Below are 13,553 nucleotides of genomic sequence, written 5' to 3'. Positions count from 1 at the left end.
GTTGGCAATCAAATACTTCAAAAACTGTATATTTCGCAGCTCAGGTCATTTCTTAGGGACTGTGTGGGTGTGATAATTCACATACTTTATGTTAATCAAAATTTGCTCCCAATCACTGTGTATTGCAACCATCGACTAACTGCCCTAAGTGTGGGATAGCTAGCCCCACTAATGGAGCTAGCAGCGCCACTTTTTAGCAGCTTTTCTTCACTTTGTTGAGTGTACTGTAAGTCCGATTAGAAACTTAATTAGAAGACAACCAGTATCCAGCAGAGGCAAAGAGAGAACTGCTGGTTAATATCAGTGGGCAAACGTATGAGATGAAGCTGCTTTGCGAAGCGTGGAGCGTTCCAGAGGAAATTGGTGAACCAGTCTTTGTGATGATGAGCACAGCATATGTGGGGGTGCTTTTGCACGACTTCGGCACATCTCAACAAACGCAGCCCAGTATGCCCACTGTTTCTCCGAATCCAACGCGAGACAAGCTGTCATGCTCACCAATGGATGCGCAGCCAGGAAGGGCACACACAAGCATGAAGACTGAGCTGTAGGAGGGCAGTAGTTTTGTTGCAATTGATTGGATGGGACATGCATGCATGTTTTTTATTATTGGTTATTGGTGTTGGTATTTATTGCGTAATAGATCTCTAAGCTCACACTGCCCACTTAACACCCAACATCTGAAAATGTTCAAAAACTGAAATGACAAAATCTCAAAAGCAGTTGGAAGGTAGCTTCTAATACTTTTAGAAAGTTGATATTATGTATAAGATCATAAATAACATAGTTTCAAGCTTTATGAGCCAGTTATGACTCCAATGGCTCATGGACTGGTCCTGCAGGAGAAAAGAGGTGGCATGCATGTTGATGTGTTGGCATACAAGATGAATTATGCAGGGGTGTAAGACAATCTAATCTTCTCAGTACATTTACATAGAAAAGTGAACTGCAATTTGTAAGAGAGAAGAAAATGCTGAGCTAATGTTGCAAATGTATCGTGTTCTAAAAAAAGAAATTCATTTCGCATGGGGGGAAACTTGGTTGTAAAAATGAATATCACACCCGTTCCAGGGCATAAAAGTCATGAGAGTTACCATTTGCCAACCAAATCCTCAACATTTTTTTGAGCATTAGATCATCGGCATCTTTGAAGTTTTGACCAGACAAATTCCTGAAAACAGATCAGGCTTTGAAATAAAAGCTTTCATTTTTTCCCCAAGAGTGGATCCAGCCTTCTTCTGTTGTGCATGTTTCTCTGAGGATCACTGATGCAGCATGTGTGTGTGAATCAGAAGCAGGCGTCTGTGTTCGCCTGGTGGAAACACTGCAGAGCTCGTGTCCGCCTCGATCTGAACGGTGACTGCTGTGGAAACCTGAGACGCTGCTGAACAATGTGCTCATATCAGATGGTGCTCCACAGGTTTTCTTGGTTGCTAAAAGGTGTCATTGAAACTAGTGTAGGCAGCATTATTAAGGCGCTAATCACCCAGAGTATTGATGGCAATCCTTTGGACTGGAAAAACGGAGGCAGCTGTTTATACTAGCCATGAAACCTAAGAAGGTTCTCTTTTAAGAACAATGGTTTTAAAAGTGGGTGTCCCTTTAAGCCCAGTTATTTAATCAGACAAACAAATTATAGAAACAAATCAGCTGAACCGATGGATAATTAACGTTAAAGGGTCATTACGTGGTTTCTGGGTAAATTGCCTTCATATTGCCTTTTCATGGCGAGACCATTAAAAAGATCCTGTTAGTAACTTTTGATTTGTGTCAATCATGTCGAACCCCTGTGGACAAAGATGAACGTCTCATCTTTCTGTTGATATTTTCCTGTACATTTAATGAATTTAACTAAAAAGCTCCTCATGCTTTCTCGGAGGAGTCATATCACTCACTGTGAATCTTTTGCAGCAGAAAATAAAAGAACATAAGACAGTTTTGGCAGCTTGCCGGTAATCACTTCTGATATTTTCCCCGCAGCAGTGATTTCAGCCAAAGGCATTTACTATACAGAAATAATGGAGTTTGACAGTTTGAATCTTTATTTGCTTTTCAATGTCATAAAAAGGCATCAGTATTGATTTCAGTACATTTCATAACCAGCTATTAACATGCCATAGGAGCTTCAAACGACACACGATCATTAAAATGCTTCATTTAGATTACATTTATGAACCGCCTGCGGTATGTGTTTTGGTTCTAAAATATGCTGCATAAATAATCATGAAAAGAGTTGTTCTTTAAAAATTAATGAAACACATTGAAAGGCTTGGATCATCGAACCACTGTTATTAGACTGTGAACATAAACCTTTTTGTTTCTTAAAAAAATAAAAGCCAATGATGCCACAATCTTATGTTAGCAAGTAAATATGATTGGTAAAGTTAGAATTTGTGTGTTTGTGCCACATCACACAATTCCCTATGCACTGTACAACTGCCGCCCTAAAATAAACATTTAATTATTTATTGATTATTTCTAATCGGTTACACAAAAAGTTTACTTTTGCTCCAGCAAATGCATTAAACGTGATAAAAGGCAATCAAAGTGTACGCTTGGTTTGGAAGGCAACCAAGAATTAAATGTTGGGACAATTGTTTCCATCTGCATACAGTATATCTGCAGTGAGAGTTTCCTCTCTATGTTAAGAGCTTTACTATCCTGGAGTTGAAATAAGAATTATGATGGACTGAGTTAAGAAGTACGTGAGCTGTGTGTCTGTCTCTCTGTTTTCCAGCATGTCAGATATTCAGCTCCACCTCCTGGCTCTCTGTTTGACTTCCACTAGAAGCATCTGGGACCCTAATCTGTCTCTGTCAGACTTTGGTAAAAAAAAGTCAAGTTGAAGTACTTTGAAGCATGAGCCAATGCACCAACCTGCCTGTACTGGCCAGACCGAGGTGTAGGATGGCTGCAGGGGGGGTAGGGGATCAGACAGGAAGTACAGAAATATGCACTGATTTACATATACAGCATGCCTGTTTATGTTCTGCAATGCTCCACCACTCTGAAAACTGGGATGTTCAGCCTCCACATGTTGAATGATGACTGTCTGATGATTTATGTCACATGGATCCAGTCACAGGAGGCATTGGCAGATGGAGGAGAGAAAGTTATTTCTGTGCAGAAGCAGCAGTGTTTTTCAAAAGATGATTTTGTTTCACACAGAGAACAAACACAGTCTCCTAAAGCCCTTATATTTTTATCCTTCAATCCACCCCACCACATTTGTCTGACTTACTTTCATTGAAATATTTGATCATAAATTAACACTAACATGGAACACTTTCAGTATCAGACCCTAACTTAATGTAAAAGTCAACTCCGGCACACTGAAACCTTTTTATCAATGTTCATATCTTATGCGTCAAAGATTGTCTGGAACTGGAAACAGACAAACCTGTGATATAATATATAGCTGATGGAGGTGTAGTACCGAAACATTGCCAATAAATGTTTGCTTGTAAGTCAGACGGTGTGTGGGAGTTTATACCTTTAAATTCTGACGGACACATTGCTCTCCTAGGGTTTTTTCCTATGAACAAGTAACAGGCACACAAAATACAGCGACATGCTAATTATTCATGCTGGATAAAAATGTTTCCAATACTCCCCCCAGACATATAGCCAAGCTGATGAAATGCATCAAGAAGAAGATCATTTGTTGGAGGGTTTGACATTCCTGCCTTCAACAGAAAGAGAAGGGTCTACTCCCTCCTGTCTGAGCTGTGGTGGTCTGGAGGATGGTGGTTTGTCTCGGTTACAGAACTGATGTGTATCTTGAGATCTGACCTGGGAACTCAGGGGTGAAGTGGCCCATTAACCTCTGTCTGGATGTCTGGAGGCCTCTTCACAGAAGCCACTTAGCATTGCTGCTGTCGTCTCAGCTCAGCTACCTCTGAGGAGCAGTGACTCTCTCTTTTCAGGAGAAGTCATCCATCCCACCCTTCATCCATCCATCCATCTATCTGTCCATGACCAGAAGTGGTGCAGAGGACAACAAGCCCGCTAAGAGGTGTTCAGTTCAAAGGCTTTTTGGAAGTGTAGGTCAGCAGAAACGAGTCCTCGATTACCTCCTGAAAATCCGCTGAAGTCTTTGGTTTCGCTTGCAGGATGGAAAAACACAGATCTGTTCTGTTGTGGGACATCAAAGCCCAGGCCCTGAGAGGAGCAGATTAATATGCTGGTGGTGTTCCCCCGTCAGGTTAATCCATGTTTATACATGACTTTTTCTCTACTTTGACAGCTGCTGTGGTCAGAGTTATAGATAATACAAAGACTTGGCAAACCTACAGTAAGAATCCAGATGCCATGTTCGTAAAAAAAAACAAAAAAAAACAGCAAATGTATGAACCTCACCTTAAAAGCTACCAGTTGGAGTTGGTACCCAATGACTCATCGATTTTATGTGATTCCTCATTAGAACCATCATGATGCTTCATACTACGTGTTCATTCCAAAGTAAGAAAATCACAGAATGTTCAAGGGCTTGCCAAACGGATCACCCATGACAACTCATTCATACCCGAGTGAATCATCAGGTACTGCACAATACACAAAAGGTTGCATCACAATTATATATCACTAGTATGCAGCCGCAAGTATTTGAGTCAAATATCAAGAGATTGGAGTTGAAATACAAACACATTCTTAGTAACCTGTGGTATAGTACAGGATCAAACTAACAAACTAACTGAACTTAACATGCAACATAGAACAAATCCAGAGAGCAGTACTTGAAGTGTCTTGGTGCCTCGGCTCTCCAAAATCTTGATGCGAAATTGGAACAGCAGGTAGATTCAAGAAGTGCTACACAGTACCTTCCATTTGTCACAACCTGGTGTATCATGAAGAGGCATTATGCATCATAGAGCTTCCTCACTGTACACACCATTCATCCAGGTGGCCGGTGATTGAGTGAAACAGTTTAAAATACTTTAAAATATCGAAACAACCAATTATATTAATTTAACTCTAACCCTAATAATGTTTTTCATTGTCTGGCTAAACTCATAGACTATAAAAAATTGACTGAGTCTCAGTGAGGTTGACAATTGATTTCTGAAGGAGGCGTTTTGTGGCTGAACGTCGGGAGCGCAATATTGGAAATGCTATTTCCACCTAACTTTAGATCAGCCTGTCTATCCATCACATTTGTATACAGCTTGACCTGTACTGTGTCGCAGGGGCCTCAAGCTAATCCCAGATGTCTTTAAGCGAGGGACGAGGAACTCCCTGGACTGGCCGCCAGTCATTAACAGGACTGACATGTAGACACAATCGAACATTCATGTTCCCACCCACACCTACGAGCAGTTTTGAGTGTCATACTTGTGCATCTCAACCAGACTTTAAAAAGGGAATCTAGAATATAATGGACCGCTTTGGAATGATTGATAAATGTGAGGTAAATTAGTTTAGTTTGTAAATTTATTTATCAGGGGATCATGTACAAAAATAATATTAATCTCACAGTGAAATGATGCTTCGTACTTATAGCATCATCAACATTTTTGGGACGTGATCACGGGAAGTTAAATATAATCAATACGCAATAATTACAATTTCCGTAATTTTAATGATCTTTAGTATTGAAAAGGAGAGAATATTTTAAAAAAAAAACAAAAAAAAACTAAAAAGGTCATCTGTGTGTGGAGAGCAGGAAAGGAATGATTGAATCTCAAGTTGCAGGCACTCGCCTCCACAGACTCTAAATTTCACAATTAAAGTTATGTTTTTGAAGTTTTGATTCACAAGATTTATTTGTGGTTTGCCACATAAAAGGGTATAAATAAAATTAGATTTTTTTATCAGTATTGTTTGCAATTTCTACATTTCAGTATCGTGACACCCCACCCCCTTAATAAAATGAAATTTATGATAGTTAAACACCATCAGTCACAAGTTTTGAATTCACTCGTTTTACCACCTCCTGATCTTGGGCTGATCTGTACATGTACTTGTGTAGTACAGTTTGTTCTTTGGCAGAGCTGTCTGTGTGTTTGCAGCATGCCCCAGATGGGCACCAGAGGCATACACAGTGTTTCACGTGTTAATCATCAGAAACCTCCTGTTTATCATAACCCTGCCTGGTTGTGTATGTGCGTAGAAAAGTCACATCATGCATGAATATGGATTTGGCCAGTGTTACGACGCTCCGAGGCCCGAGTCCAACAGGATCAGGGAATTAACGTAAATAGAAATAAACATGTGCTGGTGATCAGACAAGGCTTCTCACAGTAATCTGGGAAAGGTCCCCATGCCTGTTGTGTAACCTTGACCTGTTGAAGGGTGAGAGTACGTACAATATCTGCACATATATGTCCTGCAGTTTAACTTCAGAAAAAAGTTTGCCCCTGCTGTTGGGCTATAGCCCTGCTTCTGTATCTGCAAAATCAGAACTTTGTCAGATTTTCACTGACGGCTACAAATTTGTGAAATATTTCAGGGCTTTGAAAAACAGGCAAATATATTCCTCATTTCAAGCAGAGGCATGTTAAAAAATTGCACTTGTGATGTTCCTCTCTGACAGCTGCTTAAAAGTAAATTTCCTTCCTTCTTGAATACTGTCTTTCATGTTTCTCTGCACTCTGAAGCAGGCAGATCGCAGTGTGTTTTATTTAGAATGCCAATTCAGCTTCTCCAAAATCCTAAGGGCAGCAGAAGAGGATTCCTAATGAGTAGCTCAAGTGAGAGAAAATAACTGTTTATCATTTAATCAGTCTTTGATTATATAACGTTATAGCACTGCATCTGGTGTTTGTGGTGTGGCCCTAATATTCAGGTATAATTAAAACGTGCCCAACAGTCCAAAACAATGGCTTTGGTTCACCAAGGATTGCAATCAAACAAAAGAAAGATGGAGGCAGATTTAATAAGCGTGGCCTGGCACAAACCAAATTCAGCAGTTTTGGCAGAGGATGAAGGAAGTTTGGCGTCTGATGAAAGCATGATCAAGGCAAAAGTGATCAGTGTGAACACTTGTTTTGACTGGTGGAGACGAGATGGTCCCTCAAAGGAATCAAAAAGCCAAAATTCCAAGCGGAGATTTTGCCTAAACACCACAGCTCTTTGTAATATTTGACAAATCACACATGTCCGATGTATGAATGTCACTCCATTAACATTGAAACAACATTGAAATTTTAAATTGAATCAATTTCACTATATCAACATCGAAACAACATTATAATCTGATGTTGTATCAACGTCACTCGTAACATTGATCTCCCTCAGAAGATTTTGGACACCAACATTCATTCCTGAGTTTCCTGCCTTCCTGCAATTCCCCATGAACAGGCCTTCAGTCTCTGAACCTGACGTGTTAAAGGTTTCAACACATCTCTGAACACCTTGGGAGCTGAACTATTTACTCATACATGGATTAGTTGATTAGGGCTGGATACACACAACAAGACGATTTTGTGCCCAATTTAACAACATGGCAGCGAACATTACCACAACAGTTCCCCGGGTAAAGTGGAATATTATAAAATTAGACTAACTTGGAAATAGGACAACTGCACGAGTGCCTTTATAATTTCTCATGGAGTCGATGATGATCGTCCCCCATATGTGCTTTTCCTCTGAAGTCATGTTTGATCAAACCAGTTTCTGTGAGATCATAACTACAGACTGCAGTTTACCACAACAATATAAAGTTCTAAATTAAATATATTGAGCCCCTAATGAACAAGGCAGTGGTGCAATCCAAGGCATTCTTTCCAAAACAATGAACATCACCTCTAAAGTCATTAATCATCCACATTGCTATTCACCAAAATCCTAAACTGTCAGTATAAGCAGATGGGAGGACTTTCTTTACTTTAACAAAATGAATTTGTGAATAAGAAAAAAACAATACTAATAATAAACAAGCAGCAGATCCTTTTAAAATCATGACTGCAGAGTGGATTTTTTAAAAAAGCATTTTGGCACATTTACAATCTGAAGAGCATCTGAAGGATTGTGAAATGGGGAAAATCTCCCCTTCAGGCTCCACGTTTTAGACCGTTTGTCAAATTGAGTGACAGCAAGTAGCCGACTTGAAGGCAGCGCTGACAGAATCTGCTGACTCAAGTTGAACTTGTCGCGTGTTGCAGCATTGAAAAATGTAAAAAGAAATACATAAGCTGGTAATTACGGCAATACAGCTGAAACTTGTGGATTCACAGTACGAGTTCAGAAGGGGGAGGGGTGGCTGTGAGGGCAGATTTGAATGCAGGCTTCAGTTTTCTGAAAGGGAACCACGCCGCACTCACGGTTGACGTGCTCACTCATAATGAGAGCTGATTTGGGACTTAATCACGCATTAAGCCTTATTGTTGCACCTCCGGCCGACTGATGACACAGTATTCCGACCAGCACGCTGTCCCAACCGAGCTGCCCCGGGGCTCGACCTCACAGCGTGCAAATGGCATGATGTCAGGTCCGTGTCATGTCTGTGTGTGTCAGGGTGTGTGTGTGTGCGTAACAGAGAGTGAGGAAGAGCGAGTTATACGGACCAAAAGAGAGGTCAGAAAGGTAGGTATAGTCACTCTGCAGTCGAGGAAAGTCAACACAATATACAGTTTATCTGTTTATACATCACATATTATTAAGGATGAAGCTTTAAATTAGGGTTCTATACATATTTCTAGTTTTACTTGCATTCATTATTTAGATAAATGCTTTTTTTTTTATGAACTCAAGATATTTGTGCCCGAAAAAAAAAAAAAGGATGGGAGCTCACATACATACAGTACATATATACAAACAGCGACTTATTACTCTCCTGGGTGGAGAGAAGAGAGAAGAAAAGTCGTGAGCAAGATGATAAAGATAGAGCCAGAGTTCACCTCCGCCATCTCCCCCATGTTCATGATGAAAGAGAGAGTAATTTAAGAGAAAAGGAAATAACTCCTGAAATATGTCAAAGTGTTTTGTGGAAGTGTGAAAGCACTCGTACTAAAACAAGCTACAAATAAAAACCTTCACTTAATATCTAAATAACTTTGGGTTGCCCAATACACCTCTGCACGTTGACTCATTAAAAGAATGATACAACTTTTTCCATTTTCAGTAACTACGTTTAGAAAGTCGGATTACAACTTGATAACACACTTCTTAATGTTATGGAAACATTAGAACAGCTGGAACTAATGATTTAAGTTTGCAGTAAGAGTATAAGAGCACAATTCATACACCTCAGTATTTCGGTCAGGAAGTTTGAGTCATTTCAATGTCTTTTGAAATCTGAAGAGTTGGATTCGACACGCCTAGCATACATGCAAACCACCCAAGGCTACACATTTTAAAGACAAGCCTCGACTCAGAAAAGGAACGCCATAATTCCAAATTTCATCCACCTATTCATCACAACAAATGGACTGGATCTGTTTCATGTCGGAGTTTTACTGCTCACACTTAATGAAAGCCGAGGAGACGTTCAAACAGGAAGGGGGAAAGTGGATCCTATTGTGTTACTGTAAAACACATTATCTGGATATGCTGACATGGTTATCTTTAGTGCACACAGTTCATTTGTCAAATAATGTGATAAAGCAACAAAAACTGCCCAGAGGTGAAATGAAGAGTTCAACTACAGTTGATTAGCTGATGCTCAAAAAAAATCTGCGTCTCACTTTCTGCACTCAGACACGATGTCAAAAGCACACATTTTAAATGAATTAGTCAGACAGGGCAGTTTGAAATGGAAGTGAAAATAAAAGCCACAGCTTGTTATAGAAAAGGTGAGGAAGACGATTAAACACATATCTCTTATTTGCTCCCTGGTCTTCGTCCCTAATGGCAGTGGTTGATGAAATAGCGTCCCATCCTAAATCTTTGAAAGTTTGGGAGCATTTACTCCTCAACACTGCAAAGTGAAGGATTGCGTGTGCAAGATTTGTGAAGCTGACTTTGCGTATTATCATGTGAGCAAGTTAGTAGTATGTTGGTAATGCTTAAGCGAAGAGAAGACACATTGGTCCACTGAATGTGGAGCGCCAGTGGTCAACAATTCAGGCCGTAAATATAAGACAACAGTTGGACAACAGCAGGAGGCTTTTGTATTGTGGATGTTTGTTTTAGATTACTTGTATAAACTGGTAAAAGAATATTTCCTCTTACACACGTGCATTACAGTCTCGTCAATAGCCACGCGTGAGTAGGTGGAATGCAGAAACAATGGCGGACATCCCAGTGCTCTGTGTGTCAATGTCGACTGGCAAGACTCCCGGCCGACGTTTCATTAAAAGTACATTCTTTACCCTGTTTAGGGTCACTATTAGTTGTGACTCCACCTCATCATTTTGTGTGCATGGTGGTTGTATCCTAATGTTGATTATATTTATGATTTTTTTTAAAATGTCTCTTTTTTTAAATCTATATTTCTATGTTTGTTTGTTTTTTAAGAGTTTTTCTGTGTTGCTGATTTCCGAGCCAGACCTCCCTTGACCAACCTAATTTCTCACAACGGGTTATCAATAAAGGTTAAATCATCTTATTTTGTATTTCTTGACACCGCTGGCTTTGAAGCAGATTCTGTAGAAATGAGTCAAACTGTCCCCTGCATGTACATGCAATCCAAAATGGATGAGATTATTAAGAAAAGGATGCGGGTTGGGCTCAAAGAATTTTTGTTGGACTTTTCTGTATTCGTACCCACAGGACATCAGCTATTCTGCTGAGGGGCCTGACCAACCCCTTACCTTCCTAAATCATCGATTCAATACACAGTACACACACACACACACACGTTTGAGTCTTTCCTCTCTGGAAGGGCTCGTTGTTTTGAGTCCTCCTCCACACTTTGATGTAAAGGGGTCAAGCGGCGGCTCCCTCCTCGTCCTCGGGGAGAGGTGAACAGCAGAATATTCAGTGTCAGGAACATCTGGGAGAGCGCTGCTAAGCAGGGCTTACTTGGCAGGCGGTTGGTATTGGCATCGACAACCTTCCTACCGGGGGCCTTTCATCTCCGTTTGAACATGTGGACATGGCCCTAACCCTGGGAGGAGACAGAGGGCTCACCGCCAGCAGAGAGGCTAAGGCGTGGTCGCTCCGAGGAGGAATCCAGCTCTCCTGCTGTCCTCAGTAGCTCCACTGAGCATTCCTACTTCCCTCCCTGTATCCATGTGCAAGTGTTCTCTCCACTCCTCCTCACATGCTGTCGAACCCGGGCTCTTTCCTAACACTTCCGACTGGTATATTAGTTGTGAAATGTTGAGAGAGCTTTCCAGAAACTCATTCGGCTGTCAGGGTCACAAATCAATTTTCAACTTCAGACACCTACACAAATTAAATTCTTTGAAGGTTAGCAGCTCCTTGAGGCGAGTTGACTCAAAATGAACGTAGAGCATGTAGATGTGATGAGCTTGGGAGCCCAGCAGGTATGTTGCTCTGTAAAACATCTCATCACTCTGCGTCAGGTGCTTTATTCTGAAATTCTACTGAGTGTCAGTAGCATGAAGACGTTAATAACACGTCAAAAAGTTTCTATTACTTGTACATTTATAATACAGAAGTCCGCCAGAAAAGGCCATCTAAATGGAAACATAACACGAGCACCAGTCTGTGCTTATTAATAGGCGATGTGGTCTGGAGCAGTGTCTGGACGTGAGCAGGTTACAGACACGCACAGGGACCCGGTCCAGCTGCAGTAGTTGTCGCTGTATTTCATCATCACTAGAGTGTGTGAGACTAAAGAAGGCTGATGGTGATCTGCTGAAAACAGGTGTGTGTGTGCGTGTGTGTGTGTGTGTGTGAGGTCTGTGCAAGTGTCGAGACATGGTGTGTGTGTGTGTGTGTGTGTGTGTGTGTGTGTGTGTGTGTGTGTGTGTGTGTGTGTGTGTGTGTGTGTGTGTGTGTGTGTGTGTGTGTGTGTGTGTGTGTGTGTGTGTGTGTGTGTGTGTGTGTGTGTGAGAGAAGCAAAGCACGAGGAGGCAGGGGAAAGTCACTGAGCCTCCCCGCCTTCATTATATCTGGCTCATTGTGTTTAGAGGCTGAGTGGCGCCAGAGCAGCAGGTCAGGGAATACCTCGGATTTTACTGCGAAACCCCCGACAAGGCTGGCACCGCACGGATACCCGTGTGATGGTGACCTAACCTCACCCACTGCTGCTATCTCAGCCTAATGTTTGAGGTGTTATGAAGAGGTGTTAACATGTTATACAACTGAAAATGTTAGTGCAATAAACCCTGGACAGACACAAGAAAGTACTATTAAAAAAAACATTTAAGTACGACAACTTTTATGCTCAAGTACTTGTAGTACTTTTTTTCAGTTGTGTAAATGCAGCAACCAGACTGTTTGAAGTGCCAAAGGTGTGTTACACACAATGAATCTGCTATTCTTTGCTCTGGTGGTGAACAAGTCTTACCTGAGACCAGGTGGCTCCACTGATCCTGCAGTCTTGGTGATTGAGGCATGGCATCCATCCATCTTCTGGGTAGATTATCCGCTGCAGTGAGTCGTCTGTCTGTCTGCAGAAAGAAGTGAGATTCTAAGTTAATCATCAAGCTAAGCATGTATGTCACTGTGGAGACGGCTTTGTTTCAGTCGTTTAAATTTCCCAAGAGAACGAGCGTCAATGGAGCGTGAAAACCATAATGTTCTGTCATGAAGCTTTACACTGCAGTTGGTGTTGTTCAGGCATGTAGTTGGATTTAAGATGAAGGGGATGGGGTGCTGGTTGAGCTCAGTTGCCCTATATACAAAGGCTACAGTCTTCCACGCATCTGTTGCCGGTTTGACTCCAAGCCCATCCACTTGATATATACATCTACCCCCAACATTCTCCTCCTATTATATCCTGTCTATCTTCAGCTGCCATGTCCAATGAAGGCAAAATGATAAAAAAAAGTAAGCTCAAAAAAGTGGAAGGGGATCAGAATCCAATGCGTTACCATGTGTTTACTGTTCCACGCCAAAGAGGTCTCCTTCAAAATCTATGTACAATTACAGAACTAGCTAATTTATTTATTTAGTATACAATTGGGGATTAAGCTATTTTAGAATAAACATTACCGAAGATATGGCAAATAATCTTAAAATGCAGTGATCTTTTGAAGAATGTTGATTCAATAGCAGATCTAAGCTTTTTTTTTTTTTTTTTTTTATGTGTTGGCCCCACTGGGGAACTGACTGGTGCAGTCTGTGTACAGACATGACACATGCCTGTCACAGATCACTGGTTGAATAAACAGGGAGGGGGACCCAATTGCAGGAAACACAAAACATATTTATTTAAACTAGAAAAAGGCAAACTCAACTTACTTTTCAAAAATAAATCCAAGACAAACAAACAAAAAACAAATACAGGCGCAGGGACCACAAGGAACCATCTGACAACAGACAAGAAACACAATGAACTGACACAGAGGAGAAGAAAAGTAGAGACTAAATAGACACCGGGTAATCAGACACAGGTGAGACTGGTTACACAGGTGAGGACAATCAGGGCAATCAGACAGAAGGGAAACACAGAGGAGCAACGAACACGACCTGAAACACTGAGGAATACTACAAATTAAAACAGGAAACACTAAAGACGAAACTAAGAAGCACTAAACTAT

At 41.0% G+C, this 13,553-nt stretch overlaps 1 protein-coding gene across 1 annotated transcript in view; it reads right to left on the bottom strand.

Annotated features, from left to right (window-relative positions):
• esr2b (estrogen receptor 2b) overlaps positions 1-12,448 on the bottom strand; it is a 98,069-nt gene extending 85,621 nt beyond the window's left edge. Inside the window, exon 1 of the mRNA XM_079370264.1 lies at positions 12,359-12,448. The gene's annotated coding sequence lies outside the window, so the exon portion shown is untranslated. The remainder of the gene's footprint in view (positions 1-12,358) is intronic.
• Positions 12,449-13,553: the final 1,105 nt, after the last annotated feature.

The sequence above is a fragment of the Symphodus melops genome (genome assembly GCF_947650265.1).
Source record: "Symphodus melops genome assembly, chromosome: 19".
Classification (NCBI taxonomy): domain Eukaryota; kingdom Metazoa; phylum Chordata; class Actinopteri; order Labriformes; family Labridae; genus Symphodus; species Symphodus melops.
The sequence above is the reverse complement of the archived record's forward strand: the minus strand, read 5'-3'. Positions and strand labels throughout refer to the sequence as shown.